Genomic DNA, 20,699 nt, shown 5'->3' with positions numbered 1-20,699 from the left:
GGAAATGAAAGTGAGAACACCTAGGGTGCAAATGTTGAATCCTCAAAGTTTAGTGATTTGGTGAGTGGCCCCAGCAAAAGCTTTAGGAGCCAAATAAACACTCATTTGATCCCATGACCAGACGTGAACATATTCACACAGAAATCAAAACTGCAGCCCTCAATAGTTTTTAAGCATCATTGGGCAAAAATTCCACAACTCCCTTTCAATACATTTTAATTAACAGGGTCTAAGAGGATGAAAGGATGTCTGTATTTTCAGGGTACAGAAAATCTACCAAATGACAACACAATTTTAGCTCATTTTTTTTTCAGACATGTGGGTGGAGTTCATGGGAATCAGATTTTGTCAGATACCACCAGGACATGACTCTGTTGCTCTACGATTAGTCTTGGTACAAAAGCTTGGAAAAGTGGTTTCATTTTTACAAAAATGGCTTGAAAAAACATCCCCTTCTTCTGTATTTATATTCAGTCTTTTGATTTGGTCAGAGAAGAGAGAGCTGCAGAAAGAAGGTATATATTTCCAAAGTTTGTTTTTTTTTCTTCCTGATTTCAGTTCTTGAAGCTAGAATTAAGTGTAAAAGAAAATGAACATGTCAACAATGAATGCTGGCATGAAGTAGAAGGCACAGGATGAGTATTATCTATATCATAATACTGGAAGGTCTCAGAGTGTGTGTGTCGGCACAATTTTGACAAATTGCAACATTTTTACCTGGCAAGTTTAGTACCTACAGTTGAGGAATAGTCCCATCTCCACATTAAATATCTCGGCAAGTTGATAGGACCAATATTTTCGGAGATATTAGTCATTTTGGAATACAATCGCCTTACAGTCATGTGACTCGCTTGACGGGAAGTGCAGTACCACACTGCATGACGGGAAACAAAGTTAAAAACAGGAACAACGCATTTACTAACCCCAGTCCCTACATATCAGTATTAATATGACCCTGTGGTTCCCCACACGTCAACACGCTAGTATTACAATATTTCACATTTTTTCATTCAGAGATATATTTGCTATAATAGCATCATAAGAATTTCCCATCCAACAACATTAAGTGGGGCAGTGGTGAAGACTCCTGACAATAGACAAATAAAATACAATAATACATGTTTGATAGAACCAATAAATAATTCAGAAATCAAATAAATAAATAGAACACTGGGCACTTCTAACATAAGTTGACAGGATGTTCCAGTGGTTTGGGCATTAGGAAGTCTGCATTCATGGAGGCCTGGAGAACAACCAAACCGTTAATTCCAGATGACCTGAGGGGTCAGTTGTGTCACAGCTCACAAGTCAGAGAGATGATGGCATCCCAGACCATATGGAGGCTTAACATGGGCTTTAAGATGACTCATACAAATATTTACTGAGTAATTATAACACTTTCATGTCATTGTATGTGTAATCTTATGTAGTTTTTGATGGATTTATATGAAGTTTGGGGTAGTAGTATTATACCCTGCATGGTTTAGTTCTCTGTTTATTTTTTATTTCTTGGCAGAATATATGCACAATGGTGAACAACCAAAACAAAGGCGCTATCACTAGTTATTTATTGTTTTTATTTATTTTAATATGATAGACAATGAAGGAAATTTCTACGGTAAAGAATTTGACACAAAGTAAGGAAGGGGCAGGAGTAGATAAGCTTTTGCTTCTTTCGGTTCCTTCTCAAACTGCGTATTATGGGTTGATACATTTATGTTAAATTTATTCTATTTCATTGCTTTTTCTGTGATTAATGACCGTTGATGGGTGCATACATAATTGATTTCTTGCTTTTATTGTTTCTTTTTTTTTTTTACTTCAAAGTTTGAGACAAATGAACTAAACTAAACTTAACTAAGACTTATTTCTAAGATTTCCTGGAAAAAGTAGCGTGTAATACTTGAAGGAAGCGACATGATAAGAAACATCGATAAGGACCACAGACCTGCCAAGTATCAGCTTGGTCGAGGTTAGAACCAAATAAAGGACATGTGCAATAAATATGTTTATGCTCTCATCACACAATGGATAAGCCAACAGATATTTCCCAGAAATGTCACATATTAAATTACTTGTTAAGGGTTTGTTTGAGACATAGGACATCTGGATTGTCCCTCTGGAGTATCAGACCTCTGCCGTGGACACCAGTACGCACCACCAGGTTATAATTAGGTCCTGGAAACCCTTGGCGGAAGATCAGGTATAGAGCTAATTACTATGGAATTGTGTGAAAAAGCAAATAATAATAGTCTGCTCCAGCCTGCACGGTGTCAGAGCATAACAACATGGAATGATGCTAGAGCTGTTACACAAAGTGAGAGTGATTTTCTAATGGAGTCATTTCTCTTCTCCAGATACGGTCGGTAACAGGACATGAGGGAATGAGGGCTTTGTTTGTTAAGCCTGTGGAACCATTTGAAACCTATTATTGATTACTCAACCGTCAGCACTAACAACACACACTGAGCTGAACTTCAAGAGGTCTTCAGGTTCAGTTACTATAAACTGTAAGAGTCTAATGTCAGTAAGGGCATCTTAGCGTGCAGCATGTTGGAGTGTTGAGCTTTGTTATTTAGTAGCTCTAAATGAAGTGATAACATGCCAGCTCATGAGTAAACAGAGCGTGGAAGCAGACCAGAAAACTCATTACAACACAGTCAGAACGGTTCTGCAACCTACAGACAAATATGGTGTTAATATAATTTGTTGTTTAAAGACCTGCTTCTTTTTTGCAGGTATATCAAATGGATGGCAGACATTGCCACCAAATAACGGAGTTTATATCCCAGTTCCATAAGCTTTTAGATTTAGGCATTAAAAGCACTTTTGATAGAATGAGGGGAAAAAGTGTGTTTTGGTTTAAATATTATCATGTACATTATGAGTCCTTGTCACATCTTTGTGAACCAAGTCCTGGTGTGTTTCTTCAACTCCTGCTCTGTCTAGAATCCTTAAATATTTACAAATGAATATTAATGTCTGAGAGGCACCTGTGTAACAATACAGGCTGAGATCCAGACAAAAGGAATGATGTAAATCCACAGGCAAACTCTTTCATCCAGTGACCAGAAAAAAGGCCCAAAACATGGTCAATAAATATGAGGCAGGTAGAAGTACGAAATGGAGCAGGCAAAATGTCCAAAGTAAAATGAACCAAACTGATATGTAATGATTGGTCACAAATGCCCTTATGAACGATGGGTTTGTATGAATCTCCCAGTTTGTACAAAATCTGGAGTTCATAGACATTGGTGGAGACATTAGTTTCTTACGAAGTTGGTGCGTCTGCTTGTAAGTTTCTACAAATAACAGTTTTACTGAAAAAGTAACATACATACACACATACCTGCAGTGACCAAGACTGGACAATAAGTTCAAATAAGTAATCTACAACAACACTGTGTTGAAAACAGTTAGATTATATTATGGACTGTATTAAAATAAACTTGAAGTGAACATTATTCTTACCTGGCAGCACATTTCACGACAGGCATCAGAAGTTTGTCCATATTTTATATTTTTATCTGCCCTGTAATTGAGAATTTAGCTTTATTTATTCATGTTCCCCTTGGCCACGGCTATTATTAGAGATCCAGCCTGTAACTGGCTCCTGATTTTTTTTTTATTTGAGGAAATACAGGTATATTGTTTTGTGATTGGTAATGTACCTATTCTCTTGTTTAATTCGGGGGAGGTTGTCAGAACCAAGGTTGAAAAGTACCACGAGCAGTTATGTAGAAGGTAAAAAATGTTGATAAAAATACATTTTAGTTTTGGAAGCATTGAGATGTCATAAAATTACAATGGCAACATTTTATTCTTGCAATAGCGTTGACATCCTGGTGTGATTTCCAGACTTTTTGGTTTGGTCTGAACAATATTATTTAGTAACTCTAAGCAACGTGTTAATAACCCAGCACATGAGTAAACAGAGTGACGGAAACGGGGCAGTTAACAGGCCTGTTTCACTGCAAATGGCCTCCAGCTAACCCTGTACTTTTCATCAGCTGAAGCTCATGTTAAAATGAATAAACCTGGATTTCCTGATTGTGTATAAAGGTCTTAAGATGGCTTAAAACTAAACACCTCCTGTTACATTAACATTCCATTTTATCATGGCTAAGCTGTTTGCCACCAGGTCACCGTTACTTACAAACAAGTCAGGTTTGTATATTTTCTCTGCAAACATAACACAAAGTGCAAACACTTCCAGTAGCAAATGTTGTAGTCAGATGGTGAACTTCAGGGTGGGCTGTTGCGACACTGGTGCAGCTGTTGACTGTTTTCACAATCATTATCACTGTTTCAAAGCAGTATTAATACAGTGACCTGGTATTGTTGTATGGGAGAATTCATGGGATATTTGCTTATTTTCTGCGCTGAATCAAGCAAAGAACACAGTGAAATTTAGATTTCAGACTGAAATATGAAAAAGTGTGGATGTATTTCTCCCTGTGTGCTTGTTAGTTTAGGAAGCCTAGGTTCAGTGGGACATAAGTCGTTTTGTTTTGGGTTCCAGTTCAGTTTCAGACTCAAACACATTCTTCACAACTCACTCCTACTCTCCCTGCAGAATTGACCCGGCTGTAAAAAAGCAATAATGCTCTACAATTGGATATGAAATACAGGACTGCACCATGCAAAAGAATATTTTCCCAGAGCTCCTACTAAAGTGCAAAAGCTTCCCTTTGAAAAGCACCACGTGCAAACACGGTCTTTATGAGGAATCCATTTATGGGGTCAAAGCACATCATGGATTTTTATAACGCTCATGATTTCACACTAGCAGGAATGTGTGGAAATCCCAGCACTATGCTCCTCCCTGGAGAGATATCTTTCTCCACTGATAAAAACTTCAATCTGTCCTCGGTGAGAGCAGGTAACACCAAGAGGCCTGAACAATCTCACATTCCCACAGACTCCATCAACAGTCCTCTTCCCATGTGCTCTGTGCCCTGCAAGCCAGGACTCACTCAGACATTTGTGCAAAAAGCTGATTGTGAAACGTTTATTTTAACAGTTACTTGAGGACTGAAGCATGTAAAGCTCTGGTTGCATCATGCTCCTGACACACTTACATGTTACTTAATGTACCATGCACAGTGTGTAATGAGCGGTATTAATCACTAAATGTTGCATTTTATCTACAATTTACTTACGGTTTGTAGTTCAGCTAAATGACTGAAGTTTCAAGTACTTACATCCTTACAACCTTAGAGTATCTCTCATCATTTATAAAAGCCAGAACATTCACCAACACCTTGGGTTTTCTGTGCTACTGCCATAAATTTAACAATTGAGTAATTCCACAGGAAACACCAAAGCCAAATGGGTGGATTTGAATAACAGGTTATTCATATTTTTACAGGAACTGATCATGTTAATATGAAGATTCTGTTGCTTTATCTTTAGCACCACCCTCAGGATTTTTAAAAACATGTTAATTAATGAAGACAACTGGCTTATACCTTCATCTTCTTTGTTGGTACTGTTAGCATCAACAATCAACAACAATTTGCAGAGATCATTCTGCAACTACAGTAAACAAATAAAATTCAGCAGGTTCCCTCCCCTAACCTGGAACTGGCTGACGTGTTCACACCAAAAATCAGAGCGTTTGACAACTGAAAATTTGATTCCCAACGGGCACCAAGAAAAACATTGTTTTTCTAAGCAAACTGTAATGACATGAGTGGACGTCACCAGGTTGATCCGTGTTCATCTGCTGAGGTTCCATCTATGGATTTGGCGTCACTGCCTTCTTCTCCGCAGCAGATGTTGTAGCATGGCCTGGTGCAGATAAATAATCATCTGTATTAAGACTACAAATGCTTATAGGTAGTCGATGATGCCGTCCATAGCACTGTTGTAATTTTCTCTGCCATGAACACATCTGCTTTCGTATGGCCTTTTTTGTTTTTGGGTGGCGAAGCAACACCCTCTGTCGATGATGCACCAAGGGTTCGCCTAATGGTATGAACCCATTCACGGGCAAGCACTTCAGTTCCAGATGTAACTGGAACCGGCTCCGACACCAGGCAGGTCAGTCTTAAAACAGCTTAAGAGCCAGAAGAACTTAAAGCAGCATATGACATTCGTTATGTCATTAGTTTTCATCAAATCTATATAACCCCAGTGATAGCTTAAGTAACACAAATCTGTAAGTCTTTCTGTGCTTACCCACCTGACTCACTTCCCTCACAGTGAACAACTTTGATGTGTACTCCATCACAAGCAGTCCATTTGTTTACATACCAAACCGATATGTCACCTGGGCCTTTTTGGAAATTTTGTTGTGAAGCCCATTGTTGGAATGGGAATTCCACGCAGCCGCCGTAGCAACAAACACAGAAACATCTTCATTGCTTCTTGCTGCGTGGAATTCCGAAAAGGCCCGAGTGACAATTGGTTTTGGTTTGGTATGTAAACAAAAAAATGGCTTGTGATGGGGTACACTTCAAAGTTGTTCACCTTGAGGGAAGTGATTCAGGTGCGTAATCATGGAAAGACTAGCAGATTTGTGATACTTAGACTATCACTCGGGTTTTACATGTTTGATGAAAAATTGGTGATGAACGTCATATATATCATGATCTGTGCCGGTGTGACTCTTAGCTCCTCCCTCTGTCATGGTCTGTGCCTGTGTGGTCCTCGGCTCCTCCCTCTCCTCATCTCCTCATTTCATCATTATCAGACTCACCTGCTGGCGCTGCGTGGCTGCAGCCAATTACCTTCCAGCCTATTTAAGACTTAGGTTTGCAGCCATGCAGCGCTGGTCCATTCTGTCACAGTGGGGGAAAAGAGAGGACTCAAATGCGCAGTACTGAAGGGAAAAAACAACACGGGAGGAGAGCCCGGACTCAACATGGTCTGGGGCCCCACATGACATGGGAACGCTGGTAATACAAGGCAGGAAACAACAGGGGACAGAAATGCACCGGAAGGAAGAAACCGGGGTGTGCACCCGACGGCTCTGGGACCTCCCGAACCAACAGGCACGGAGGAGACCGAGCCGCCGGAGCTGCGGACAAGGGTGGAGACAAAGATAAGTCTCGGAAAAGCCAGATATGTAGCTAGGAGGCGCAGAGCGATGGTACAGAAGAGAACTAAGGAAAGACGAACGAAACCAGGAATAAAAAACTAAAACACGGAAAAACGAAAAAACGGGTCCCTTCAGTACCGGCTGAGTCCAGGTTTGGCTGGTCCATTCCTCTTCACTCCACTCCATAACCCGGACACTTGTTCATCTCCTCTACGGACTCTGGCCCAGGTTTTGTGTGTTTTTCTTTATTCATCTTTCTTTACGGACTCTGACCCCGGTTCTGTATTTTCCATTGTTTTGTTTTCTTTTGTGTTTAATAAACTTTTTTTTTTTTCCCTTCAGTACTGCGCATTTGAGTCCTCTCTTTTCCCCCATTGTGACAATATACTGCTTTAAGATGCAAGAACTACAGCCATGAAATACTATTGATCGCTTTATTTTTATCCAAGCATTTGCCCACGAGTTATTTCTGTTTATTGCTGTTTCAGAGGTAAAAAAAAAAGTTCCTCAATATTCACCAAATAATTGGAATATTACCCAATTAAGAATAAAAATGTCTTACATCTTGGTGTCCATTGTCAAGACTAGTGGTACTACTATTGCATCTTGTTTCCAGGATATTAGAGAAGTTGATGTAAATCCTAGTTATTGATAATTGATGTCATGGGCCAGGTGATGTTGTTAAGCAGCAAAACCTTTAGTAGCAGACAGATGTTATGGCAAAACAGTATGTTTACAGGAAACCATGTGTCTCATTTCATTCTGTTTATTTGTGCATTTTCTTTCATAGTCTTTCTTATATTTGACGTTCTGCAGACCCTGTTTTCCTAACCCTAACCAAGTTGTTTTCATGCTTAAATCTAAAAGACACATTGCCTTGTCTGAACATCCACTGGACTATCTCATGAGTCAGAAAATTATGCCTTCCCCTCCCATTGAAAAATAATTGTCCTCAGCTTTATTGTTATTCGATCAGTGGTACTTGACAGAATGAAGTATAATTACCCAGGTCTTGGTTTGTGGCATAGGAAGATCAAGTAGGGTAGAATAAAAACTACCATAAAACATGCAAAAAAATAAATAAAATAAAATAAATTCTTAATATATACAAAATTACACAGTATGCAGCAACAGCACAGTTTCATTTCCACTCATTCACCTTTTTTCATCACTCCTCACTCACCCACTCATCTTCATCACACACCTGTCCTTAATCACCACACACTATTTAAGTTTACTTTACCCTGCTCTCTTTGTCAGTTTGTTTTCCATTTCATCTCCAGCATTTTTCATCAGTGCATTCCTTTGCCTTATTCCTGTTCAGCCATGTCTCTACACCAGGGGTCAACAACCCTGGTCCTCGAGATCCACTGTCCTCCATGTTTTAGATGTTTCCCTCTTCCAGTACACCTGATGGTCATTATCAGGCTTCTGCAGCGCTTGATGATAGGTTTATCATTTGAATCAGGTGTGTTGGAAGAGGGACACATCTAAAACATGCAGGATAGTAGATCTGGAGGATCAGGATTGGTGACCTATGCTCTACATGTTACCTTTGTTTGTCAGCAACCCTGTGTTGCTTCTTAATCGTTCAACTTTGCAAGTCTCGCCATGCACCCTGTTTTTGTGTCTTACTCTGAGCCTTTTTGTTACACTATCGAGTAGGGATGGGAATCGAGAACCAGTTCTTTTTGAGAACCGGTTCCCAGTGGCTGGATTGCTTAGAATCATTTGCCTGCCTGCTTAACGATTCTGCTTATCGATTCCGCCTTCGTTGCGCATGTGTGACGACGTCATGTGCACGCTGCATTGTTTTGGTCAGGACATAGCCAACATGGTGTTGAGGCATAAACGGTCCAAAAAATGACACCAGGGCCACTTGTAACACTTGCAAAGCTTCCATTTCTTCAAAAGGGTGAAATCCATCCAATATGCTCAAACATTTGTCCACACACCATGTCATTCATTTACAGGAATGTCACATATTTGATACACTACTTACCGACACTTGTGAATCTAGTGGCAGAGTGAACACTAGGCCATCATCTGGACCCGGTTCTGGTGCAAGCAACAAGCGTTCTGCCCCCTCAAATACAAGTTTCCAAAGGTAGGGGAAAGGAAATGAGGTGAACAAGAACGGGAGACAAGCTGAGCCGAGCCGGATCCATGCAGTGGAAATGCACCTATAGAGGAATTAGTAAAGCGTCCGAACAGGGCCCGGCATCATTTGTTATTATTTGTGCATACTGTATGTTATATTTTCTGTGCAGAGATGGAAATATAAAATACAGTCAATGCAAACACACCAGTTTGTACTCTTTTATTTCTTCACTCAATGAGAATCGATAAGAGAATCGATAAGGAAATGGATCGATAAGCAAAATCAATTATGGACTTGGAATCGTTTAATTCTTATCGATTCCCATCCCTACTATTGAGTCTGCCTGGGGGTCCTTATTCAATGTGACATATGGTTAAAGTGATGGTGCATTTATCGGCAGCATGAGCAGCAGCAACAGTGAAATAATGTGGCAGTAGTGACTTTAGCAGCATCATGACCTGTTAAGGTGTGTAGTGGACGGTCTATGGGGGCAGTACATGGGGGGTGGAGCAGTTCAGCAGTCTGACTGCATGCGGGTAGAAGCTGTTTTTCAGTCTGTATGTTTTTGCCCAGTTTTTGCACAGCCTCCTGCCAGAGGGCAGCGGGGGTGGGGTCATGGAGGTTACTGTCTGGGTACCTGATCCAGATCCGCTCTGACCAAGCATCAGTATTTGGCAGTATTTGACAATTTGTGAGTGGGAATATGTTGCTCACTCAGAACAGACTGGACTGATCTGGGTTGAGAGCTGTGGTGAAAACCTTTGATAATCTGTTCCATAAAACAAATTAGCCCCTAATAACCATGTAAATACATAAAACCATAATTTCTCTGCAGTTGGAATAAATACATTGTATCTATGCATGTTTCCTCTGTGTGGGAGTAACGTTATTATGTTATTCTTCTGTCATATTTCCAGCAGGTTAGACATTTCACTGTGGGTGTAACCAAAAAAAGTTATATTATGATGAAATTCTTGGGGCATTTCAATACGCATAAAATTAGATCACTTTGTTTAATACCCATGTAAACAGTAAAGTTAGAATATCTAATCAGAATGATTTCAGCCAGTCTGAACAATTATTGTCAGTGTAACCACAGCAAATTTAACTGACACTTCACAATCCATATGAGGGATCAAGTCCAAATCATATCCAGAGCAGATCTATGAGAGACAGTGACACATTACAACTTATTATCTGACAGATGTTCATGGATGTTCAATTCCATGTCTACTTTGTATCTTCATTTTATTGTGTATTGCTGATATGTATATACTTTATAGTACAATTCAGTGCAGTTCACTTTACATATGTAGATTTTTATAGGATGTAGACATATCATATTACCACACAAACAGTATCTATATATGTAGCTTCTGTTTAATACTTGGTTTTGTGCATTGACTTAAAACATACTGTATGCTATTTTACTATTATTCAACATAATGCATAATGCAGCTACTTATGGGTATATATTAAAATTTTATTCTAAAGATTTGATTGATTACCTCCACCAGGAGGAATTGTGATCACTTTGCTTTGTGTGTTTGTTTGTTTGTGTGTTTGTTTGTTAGCAACTTTACAGGAAAACTATTACAACCATCTTTACCAAATTTTACCCACAGATAGGCCAAGGCCCTGGGATGAACTCATTAAATTTTGGGCCAAGCAGGCCAAAGTTCAAGGTCACAGCAAGGTCACAAAATCTCAGATTTTCCTATCTCTCATCATTGAGCAATTTTCGAAAATTCCTAAAAAATTCAAAACGACTCCGATTAGCCTCCAATTTGATCCACCCGTAGCTTATAACAATATCTTGTATCTGCAACAAAATTGTCCACATCCACTGTAGAATGTGGACTCAATTCAATTTAACATTGAAAATCCCATTTACAACACATATTTCATCATAACTCAACAAATATTGATTGGAATTTCATATAATTTGACATACACATGACTGGTACCAAGCTTAAACTTTTTCTGTTGTATGAAACAACTTGAAACTGTTTAATTTAAAAAGAAATAGTCGATCCACACATGCACATGCAGGTGCTTGGCGGAAGTTTGCGTTCTCTGAACATTTGTTTATTCTGAGCTTCCTGTACCAGTGCAGTGTTTCCCCTAGAAATTTTTGTAGTAGCAGTGCTGTGTCAGTAACCTAGCAACACTAGGGGAGTCCGAGGAAAATTTTGCAAAATAACCCTTTAAATTGTGACTTCTGGTGAGTTTTGTTGAAAGAAACTGACAAATTGCAACTTACCAATCACCATATTCAACTTATCTTGAACTAGTTACCTCATTTAAGTGCCATCAAAACCAGTTACCTCAGAATAAAAGTTGACTGCTAGAAGTTCTTTAGCTGTGTTCAGACCAGCCAGCCTGATGTCAGAGCCGGTTCCAGCACCAGTTACACTGGGAACCGAAGTGCTTGCCCATGAACAGCCCGAGTTCATTGCTACTGTTTTGTCCCTCGATGTAGTAGGACTGATGCATGATGGGATAGGTTGTAGGAGAAAAACTGCATGTCTGCAAGTGCATGTACGGGTGGGGATAAAGATGACACAGAACTCTCAAAAGATGTTTTTTATTTAATGCAACACAGAACATTACAACTCGGTTTCTCTGCCAAATTCTCAGTTCCCGAATGCTCTGACTTTCGGTGTGAACATGTCGGCCAGTTGAAGATTCAGTGTGGGAACTGGCACCGGCACAGTTCTCTGTCGATCTGAAAACGTCACTACAGTATACGCCTGGTTCTACAGTGTTTCTTTTCCATTCTATATGAATTCCAGATCATTTGCTTCAGTAGCATAGGCAGAGAGGGGAGGGAGGGAGGAAGTTGCGTTATTACGTATAAAGCAATAGCCAAGTTGGTTAACTAGCAGCTAACAACTTGTAATAAGATTTAGCAAATCACATTACTTCAAAGTCAGTGTTATTGTTTTTTTTGCAGTGGTGCTACAGAATGTACATAGGGAAAACCCTGGCCAGTGCAATATCTTTGTCTTTTTTCCATTGTTTGACATGAAATGTTTACATGTGTTTTATATATTTTTGTGTATTAATGCACATTCATAGTTAAGCAACTAATCGTTCCATTACTCAGTGCTGTGCACTGTACGTGGGGGAAAAAAAAAATCATTGATTTCATGGTTATTATTATTTTTATTTTTTTTTTTTACCATCTCAGCCCTTGAAGGTCTGGAACTATTTTGGTGGTGGCAAATGATTTTCCCTCCATGTCTAACCATTCCTAAGTGATTTATCACCATTTATTTTTTTGGCTGTATCATTTTTCAGTGAAATCAGGTAGTTTCCGGTATTTAACTTCTGACCATGTAGATGTTCATAAAAGCTGAGAGTAACAGAATAAATTGAAGCCAAACAGACATTTTCAGCAAAAATATCATTATCATTAGCTGAACATAAAAATGAGTATCTACAACTATTATTCACCATCATCATTATGTTGCAGAAAATGATGATGTTTCCATATTGACTATGGAGCTTCTGAACATCCAAATGTGTCATATCTCATGTCAGTAAGAAGCTTAGAAACTGCATTTAATTTGAATTCCTTAAATGTATTGACAGGATTAGGCGATCTTAAGTTAGTTATTTTAGACCAGTAGTTGCTTTTGGCCTCCAGTAGCTGTTGGAGGGATACTTTCCTTCCTCTGAATGTGTTTGGTGGACATGCAACACCAGAATTGCAAGGAAACATGGGCTAAATTTGTAGTGTCTGATTAGGAATCAGAGTTCACAGGACTCCTGTTTCTCTTTAAGTCTAAGACCCCATACACTAACCCATTCATGTTGTGTTTATGATATGTTTTAAGAGTAACACTTGATAAAGCTACAGTTGTTTAAGGCTTTGTGTGTCAGAAAAGTCCTCAGGCCTTTTGGGTGCTGGATGTATTTTAACACATTCAGTTTTGGTTCATTTAGGGTTTCTTGCAAATGAAAAAGCAACCTGCCCTATTTTTTTTTTTTTTTTTTGGACATTGTTTAGTGAAAGGCTCTCATGCCTGTAGCAGATCATGTGTGTTTCATCTGCATTCCGAGACTGCACTGTGTTAAAACACTCACTCATCACATATTCTGCTTCAGACTCGCAGCAGATTTCATGGTGCCGGATGCTGCTGCTTCATTACCAAAAACCTGCTGCAGCTGAGAGGGTGTAACAACGTGATGTGTCTCCCAGCTGAAGTCATGCAAACTCACATGAGGTGTAATGAAACACCTCATCAGCGTTCAGGAGATCCAAAAGGGATGGGTGGGAGTCTTGACCCTGTGAAGCTTCATTGCCCCCCACCCACAGAGAGCAAGACCAACATGCTGAGTCTGAGGAAACCACGATGATATCATGGTTAGGACCAGGAAAACCCCCCAGATTATGTTGAGAGGAACACAGCACGAAGATCCGTTAGACAAGAGCAGCAGTGTGGTGAAATATTTCCACATTTGCACACGTCAATTTACACTGGAGTTCTTTTCACGGAGAGACCGGTCAGCAGGGCCAAGATAATAAAGTATTTACATGGATTTTGCTGATCTAATCTGTTCCAGTAGTCGTCATCAGAATGAGTGGGCATCGGTAAGTGTTAGAAAAGAGGCCAGCTACGAAATATGTTGAGAGCAATGCAACTCAATATCAGGACAAATAATAAAAAAGCGGTCAATTGCCTCAGTGGAAATGTCTCCAGGACTACAGATGACCTACTTGTCAGGGGTCCGTGCATCACAAATCTGTTTTGGAGAGTTTGTTGCCAAGCATTTTTGTGTCAGTGGGAACTTCAGTGACATTTCCAAAGAACCGGGGGAGAGGCAACACTTATGATCTTTCACTGATGACCTTTAAATATCCAGAAAAAAACTAATGCAGACTATTAGCATAATTATTTGATGCTGTTTTATTTGAGGCACCACAACTTCAGACTCAAAGTTACTGAAATTTGCTCAAAGCTACATGATTAATCTTTCTAAATTTTGACAGTTTTAGGACATTCACCTTGCCCAGACACTGGTATTTTCACATTTTTTTTCAACAATTACATGAAGAAAAAACAAACAAAGTGTTTTGTTTTTGTTCCAGTCGATGCAATGTTAAATCCATCAGGCGTCATCTTGACTGGACTGGAACAAGACATTCTTGTCAAGACGTTGTTACTTCGACCCACTTTGGCACTATGAGAAATACACGTAACTCTCCTTTCCAAGATGTCAATAAGCAATTCAGTACATCTCTTATGTCTTCTAGTATGATATAATGCACCCCAGACAGGAGTGGTTTAGCTTGGCTGACGCTGACTTTTCTGACTCCCAAAGGTTAAAAAAAAATCTCCTTACAACTCCAGAACTTACTTATTTAGACATTACAGCATATCTTGTTTGTTTGATATTTATGTATATTTATATATAGTTTATAAACTGAATGCAAAAACAAGCTGCTGTTTTTCACTGTTGAATGAATGTAAAAATTCTAAGTGTATTTTTTTCCCCTTAGGACAGCTTAAAATTTTAAAATTGCATATTTGTTTAACTTTGGTTTATTGTTATCATTTTAATGTTAAAACATTTTGATATCAGTCCATAGTTATTAAAATAAATGTTAAATCATTGATTCTTGATAGTTTAACAGCTGATATATTTGGTCCTGATGGCCCGATATTTTGCAAAACTGATATTTTTCTCTATGGTCAGGCCTTGAGTCCACATGTAAATGGTGTTTTAGGTCACAAAAACATTTCCAAAGTATAGATTTTTACAATTACAGTTTGTGTGTATCTGTGTGTTAAGGGAAAATGTAGTGATGGACAAATCCCCATCATATAAAGAACACACTTCCACAACCAACACTCTAGGTAACACAAGTTTACAACTGAACTTATAGTTGCTGCTTCACCTTTATGACAGATTAGCTTCTGCATCTGCTACACCCAGTATTATCCACAGCGTTAGACAACAACAACAACTATGGTTTGTCTGAGCGTTTGACCCAGTTTGGAGTCAGTTTTGCAATGTCATGTAAAATGAAAATTGTGTGGACAGAATTTGACTATAAAAACAGACAGAGAGGGAAACATCTGTGTTAGTGTGGACAGGGTATCAGTGAAAGCTGAAGAAACTGGAAGTTTATATCTGGTTTTAAATCATTCATAAAAGAGGAAAACAACATATCAAGCCAAAAACACGCCAATAGTACCTCATGTTGTGATTTCCTGCCCATTCATTTTCTTTGTTTAAATTGTGATCACAAAGGTACAATCCCAATTCACCCCTGAGCTCTCCCTCTTACCCCTCCCCCTTGGCCCTTGCACTTGGCATTACCCCTTGAAATGGAGCTGCAAGGGGTAGGGGTTGAAACATTCCCCTATAAAATGGGACAACCCTTCACCACCTGTTACGTCATCAGCAGTCATCGATGCCGCTATTAATAGATGCAACAACTTGTTTCCAAAAGTATTAATCATGCCTTCAGTAGCTGTAACCATCTATTGCATGGGCTTTGGTCATCTTTTAGCGGCTATCAACTATAAACTGCAGAAATACGGCCTGTAACACATTGAAACAGCATTAAATGGTTGATCAAATGATTAAGTTGTTTGTGAAGAAAATTTGTAGATTTGTGTGTTTCTATCATCACACTGCTGCAATTTTGGCTGTATTTACTTCTATTTTGCCAACAGTTTGAACAGAATTATGGGAAATTTCTCCTACCCCTCCGTTTCAAGGGCTATACAGCCCTCCACCTTAGCCATTCCCCTTTGTCTAATTGAGAACCTGGACAACGCTGCTCCTTCACATGTACACGGAAAACTGAGGGGTAGGGGTAAAGGGGAGGGCCAAGGGGTGAATTGGGATTCAGCCAATATGTCACAGTCTGCCCTGCTGCTGTCTCCTCCCTCACCTTACCACACACCTCATCCTAATCAGTTCCTAATCAGCATGTGTATGTATCTGTGTGTGTGAATATATATACACTCAACAAAAATATAAACGCACCACTTTTGTTTTTGCTCCCATTTTTCATGAGCTGAACTCAAAGATCTAAAACTTTTTCTATGTACACTAAAGGCCTATTTCTCTCAAATATTGTTCATAAATTTGTCTAAATCTGTGTTAGTGAGCACTTCTCCTTTGTCCTTTGCTGAGATAATCCATCCTCCTCACAGGTGTGGCAGATCAAGATGCTGATTAGACAGCAGGATTATTGCACAGGTGTGATTTAGGCTGGCCACAATAAAAGGCCACTCCAAAATGTGCAGCTTTACTGTATTGGGTGGGCCAGGGGGGTCAGAAAACCAGTCAGTATTTGGTGTGACCACCATTTTCCTCGCACAGTCTTCTTCATGAATTCTCTGAAACAGCTTTGGAGATGGCTTATGGTAGAGAAATGAACATTCAATTCACAGGCAAAAGCTCTGGTGGAGATTCCTGAAGTCAGCATGCCAATTGCATATTCCCTCAAAACTTGTGACATCTGTGGTATTGTGCTGTGTGATAAAACTGCACATTTTGGAGTGGCCTTTTATTGTGGCCAGCCTAAGTCACACCTGTGCAAAAATCATGCTGTCTAATCAGCATCTTGATATGCCACACCTGTGAGGTGGATGGATTATCTCAGCAAAGAAGAAGTGTTCACTAACACAAATTTAGACAGATTTGTGAACAATATTTGAGCGAAATAAACCTTGTGTGTACACAGAAAAAGTTTTAGATCTTTGAGTTCAGCTCATGACAAATGGGAGCAAAAACAAAAGTGGTGTGTTTATATTTTTGTTGAGTGTATATGTGTGTGTGTGTGTATATATCTATATCTATATATATATATATATATATATATATATATATATATATATGTATATATATACATATATATATATCACTCCTTTTCAAATATGACTTTTTTTTTCTTTTTTTGTGTGTATTATTATTTTTTGCTTCCTTGAATTTTCATTTCTATATTATGTTGTGCAAAGAAATCAATTAGTAGCAATCAGGAAGCTTGTATCATTTCCATATTCGAAATAAATCTTTTTTTTTTTTTTTTTTAAAGTTCCACCTGTTGCTCACAGCTGTGCCTAATCAGCTGGCCAGTATATAAACTGCGCCGATTCATTCAACCAGTGCCAGACTGTTCTTGCAGCATGCCAGACTAGCCAGTGCTCTTTTCTTACATGAGTCCCCGGTTCTGATCCCGCCTGATCCTGACCCATGTGTCCTTGTCTCTGCCCCAGTGAACCGACCAGGCTTCTGCCTTTGACTATGAGATCGGCCTTTGTGAGTCCTGTTTCTTGTCTGCCTGTGACAGCCTGGCATTTGCCGGCCCAGCTTCACCTGACCTCTGCTTCATCTGTCAACGTCCGTGTCTCCTCCTTCGCCTCAGTGAGTTGTGATTCTTCAAACCCCCGCCTGTCTTGAACGCCACTTCACCCTGTTCCACTTTGGAATCATCCACGTCACTACACGCCTAAGTACTGGAAAGTCATAATCCACAAAGTTTGCCATCCATTCTGCCCCTCTGGACAAGCAGCAAAGTTCCCATCTGCCACGTGGGAAACCAGGGTTCAAATACCACACACCTGATCACAAGAGCTCCTCCACACCTCTGGAAGTTGCTGATAAATAACTATTGGAGACTGTATCTTTTTATTACTTGCAAGTCTGTACTGCATTTTTGTCCTCCCTCTACACTACCAGTTACAATATTGAGTAAAATTTAAGATAAACAATAAAAATTGTAATATAACAGAGAATCTGAACAAAATAAATACATGATGATAGTAAAAGGCAAAATATGAGAGATAAAGTATACTTAAACAGAAATAATCAGTTTTATGATGATTTCTTTTATCTATTTATGTATTTATTTTGCCAAGTTCTAGTTCAGATATTCATTTGTCGGTTTTACTGTTTTCTTGAATTATCTTCTACTGCTTTTACTGACATTTTGGATTTATTTTTCAATGTTTGTATCACTACTTAAACGTGCTGAACAGACTTTCTGCGTGATCTTGAATATAAGCTCTCTTTTCACACTAGTCCAACACAAACTCGGTTTTTAATCTTGTTTGGTTACTGCCATGGTTGTAATGCTACGATACAGAAACAAAACTTACCATCCTCCATTACAGAATTTAACGCAGTGGCGGAGTCGACACCACCCTCCCTCCCGTTGTTCGCCGGTCTATGGCCGTAGATGGAGTCCATCATGTCGAACCACTTCCACTTTTTTCTATGTGAACCACTGCTGCAATTGTGGTCCTTTATGGCACGATAATCACTTTTTAACTTAGTAAGTTTCTCCCGGAATTGTATGGATGCCCTTTGGTAACCGTGTTGAGTCATCTGCTCAGAGAGTTGCTGATAAACTCGTTTGTTGCGTGTTGCCCGTCAAGCTCATGCTGAATTTTTTCGTCGGCCACCAAGGACAGAAATGTCCAAAACTCCTCAATCGACCACGGTGTACTTTTGTGGACTGCCATCATATTGTTTTATGGACTGATTAACCTACCAGTATATTTGCTATAACCCACCAAACCTAGTTTTTTTTTTTTTTTTTTAAATGGCGGGTCGCACATTGATAACGCAATGACGCAGAGACAACTTGGCCAATCAGTGGTCTGCAGTGTTCACACCAGAGGTTGCGCTAGACATTTTTATTGTCCATCATTTTGACGGACAGGGTCGTAAAAATTCCGTCATAACATATTATTATCCGTCATTTCAAATTTTTATTTTTTAATGATAAAGAGGTATATGTAGTAGTATTTAATGTTCAAAAACATCACAATGATGCAGCAACTGTAGTTGCTGTTGGCTGATAAGCCAAGGTGATATCACGGCTCGCATAATTATATACACCACTTTTAATTGGTGTGTTATCATGCACTGAGGGTTAAGGTTCAGGTTATGTGAGAAAGAGATCTACGCACTAATTTCCTTGCCATCAAATAACACATGGAAGGTAGAAAATGTGTATATATGACACACCAAATGCCAAAAGAACTGGCGTATTCCTTGCTTGTCCGTCATCCTTCACCGCGTCAGTCCCTCTTTTTTTAACCGCGTTTATCAATGCCATCATATTTACTGGGCTTTTGAAAATAAGGAGACTCAGCTGTCTTCACAGTTTGCACTAGCAAAGTAGCATCTAATTTTGGCTAAAGTCAGCAAAATAACGACACAAAACTTGACACTGACTGATTAATATGCACACTCACCATCAACTGGATGGGGTGTCTACTACAGGTGAACTAACTGGACAGGGGGTCTACTACAGGTGAACTAACGGTGAGTCATGTGACTGAAGTACCGCTGTTGTATTCAGCGTAGTATTGAACAGTGCTGCTGTTGGTTCTATACAGGTAGGAGGCTGTTATGGACTGTTTGATGACTTGTTAAGAGACAGACAGACCAGTGATTCTGCGAACAGGTTCTGTTCACAGTGTTGTGTGAAAACTTTCTTTGGTAGTGTTATCAGATTGGTGTGTGTGTGTGTGTGTGTGTGTGTGTGTGTGTGTATAGTATGAGTGGTTGAGCAAGGTGAGGGAGCGGCAGTTGGGAGTATGAGTTTGTAAGAGGGACAGAAGGAAAAAGTGTACAAACATTGATATACTGTGCATAAAATAAAAGCTGCTGTCTTCCACTACTGGCAAGGGAGTTAACCCCGACATCTGCCCTGGAGGAAATCCGCCCTGTGCTCACTGACTACGGTCGGACAAGCCAAGCAGGAAAGGTTAACAGTAGATTACCCTCAGTATTTTAATCTGTCAAAATAACGGACGGCCTTCAGAATTTCCCGTCATTTAAAAAAAAAATCTGTCAATGACAGAATATTTTCGGTTAACGCGACCTCTGGTTCACACATCATGTTTTGGTATTGGTTCCCCCATTTTGGAACCTCAGTGGAGGTGATACCAAAAAACTAGCACCAGGTACCAGATTCCAGGGTCCTTTTCGTAATGGAAACGCAAAAAAAGCCGAGTCGAGTCGAGTTGAGCCAGTACCACATAGTGGAAACGCAGCGATAGTAAACGCTTCTGCATTAGCCACAGTACTAGCTCTGTGATGTGGGTAATCTGTTTTATCTGGAGCATTGTTTCAGTCCCAAACTAAGGGCTTTGGAAGGTGAGACTGAAATGGTTCTGTGTGGAGTTGAATGTTCATGCTGGGGCCTGGATACTAAACTGTCCTTCAGGAACAAGACAGTTATAACAGTAGAATACTGTGAATGCAGAAGGCTGAAGCAGCTAGAGCTGAACTGCTAATGCAGAATGATGAAGATGTTGAAAGAAGTCATTTATGAAAATGACTGAATACTTTGTGGAAAAGCTAGAGCAAATGTAAATTATTAGGACACATCTTAAACACCGGTCTGTGTATAACATTTCAGAGCTCCGGAGTAAAAGAGACAAAGAAGCAGGAGTCGGACTTCCAGTTTGGTTTCACCTTTGTGTTCACGTCAGTTACTAAACTACACTACAAACAAACTTTATGAAGTTTGCTTGTCTCGTTTCAAACGTCACTTTGCACCTGCAAGTTACT

General features: G+C 39.5%; 1 long non-coding RNA gene across 1 annotated transcript; it reads left to right on the top strand.

Moving 5' to 3' along the window:
• The first annotated feature begins 6,596 nt into the window (after positions 1–6,596).
• LOC115426180 (uncharacterized) lies at positions 6,597–20,339 on the top strand. Its single transcript, XR_003936318.1, has 3 exons — positions 6,597–6,607; positions 11,539–11,543; positions 20,210–20,339. It is a non-coding gene; the product is annotated as an uncharacterized LOC115426180 (long non-coding RNA).
• The last annotated feature ends 360 nt before the right edge of the window (positions 20,340–20,699 follow it).

Source organism: Sphaeramia orbicularis, chromosome 9 (assembly GCF_902148855.1).
Source record: "Sphaeramia orbicularis chromosome 9, fSphaOr1.1, whole genome shotgun sequence".
NCBI lineage: Eukaryota > Metazoa > Chordata > Actinopteri > Kurtiformes > Apogonidae > Sphaeramia > Sphaeramia orbicularis.
This window is presented reverse-complemented; position numbering and strand designations above follow the sequence as displayed.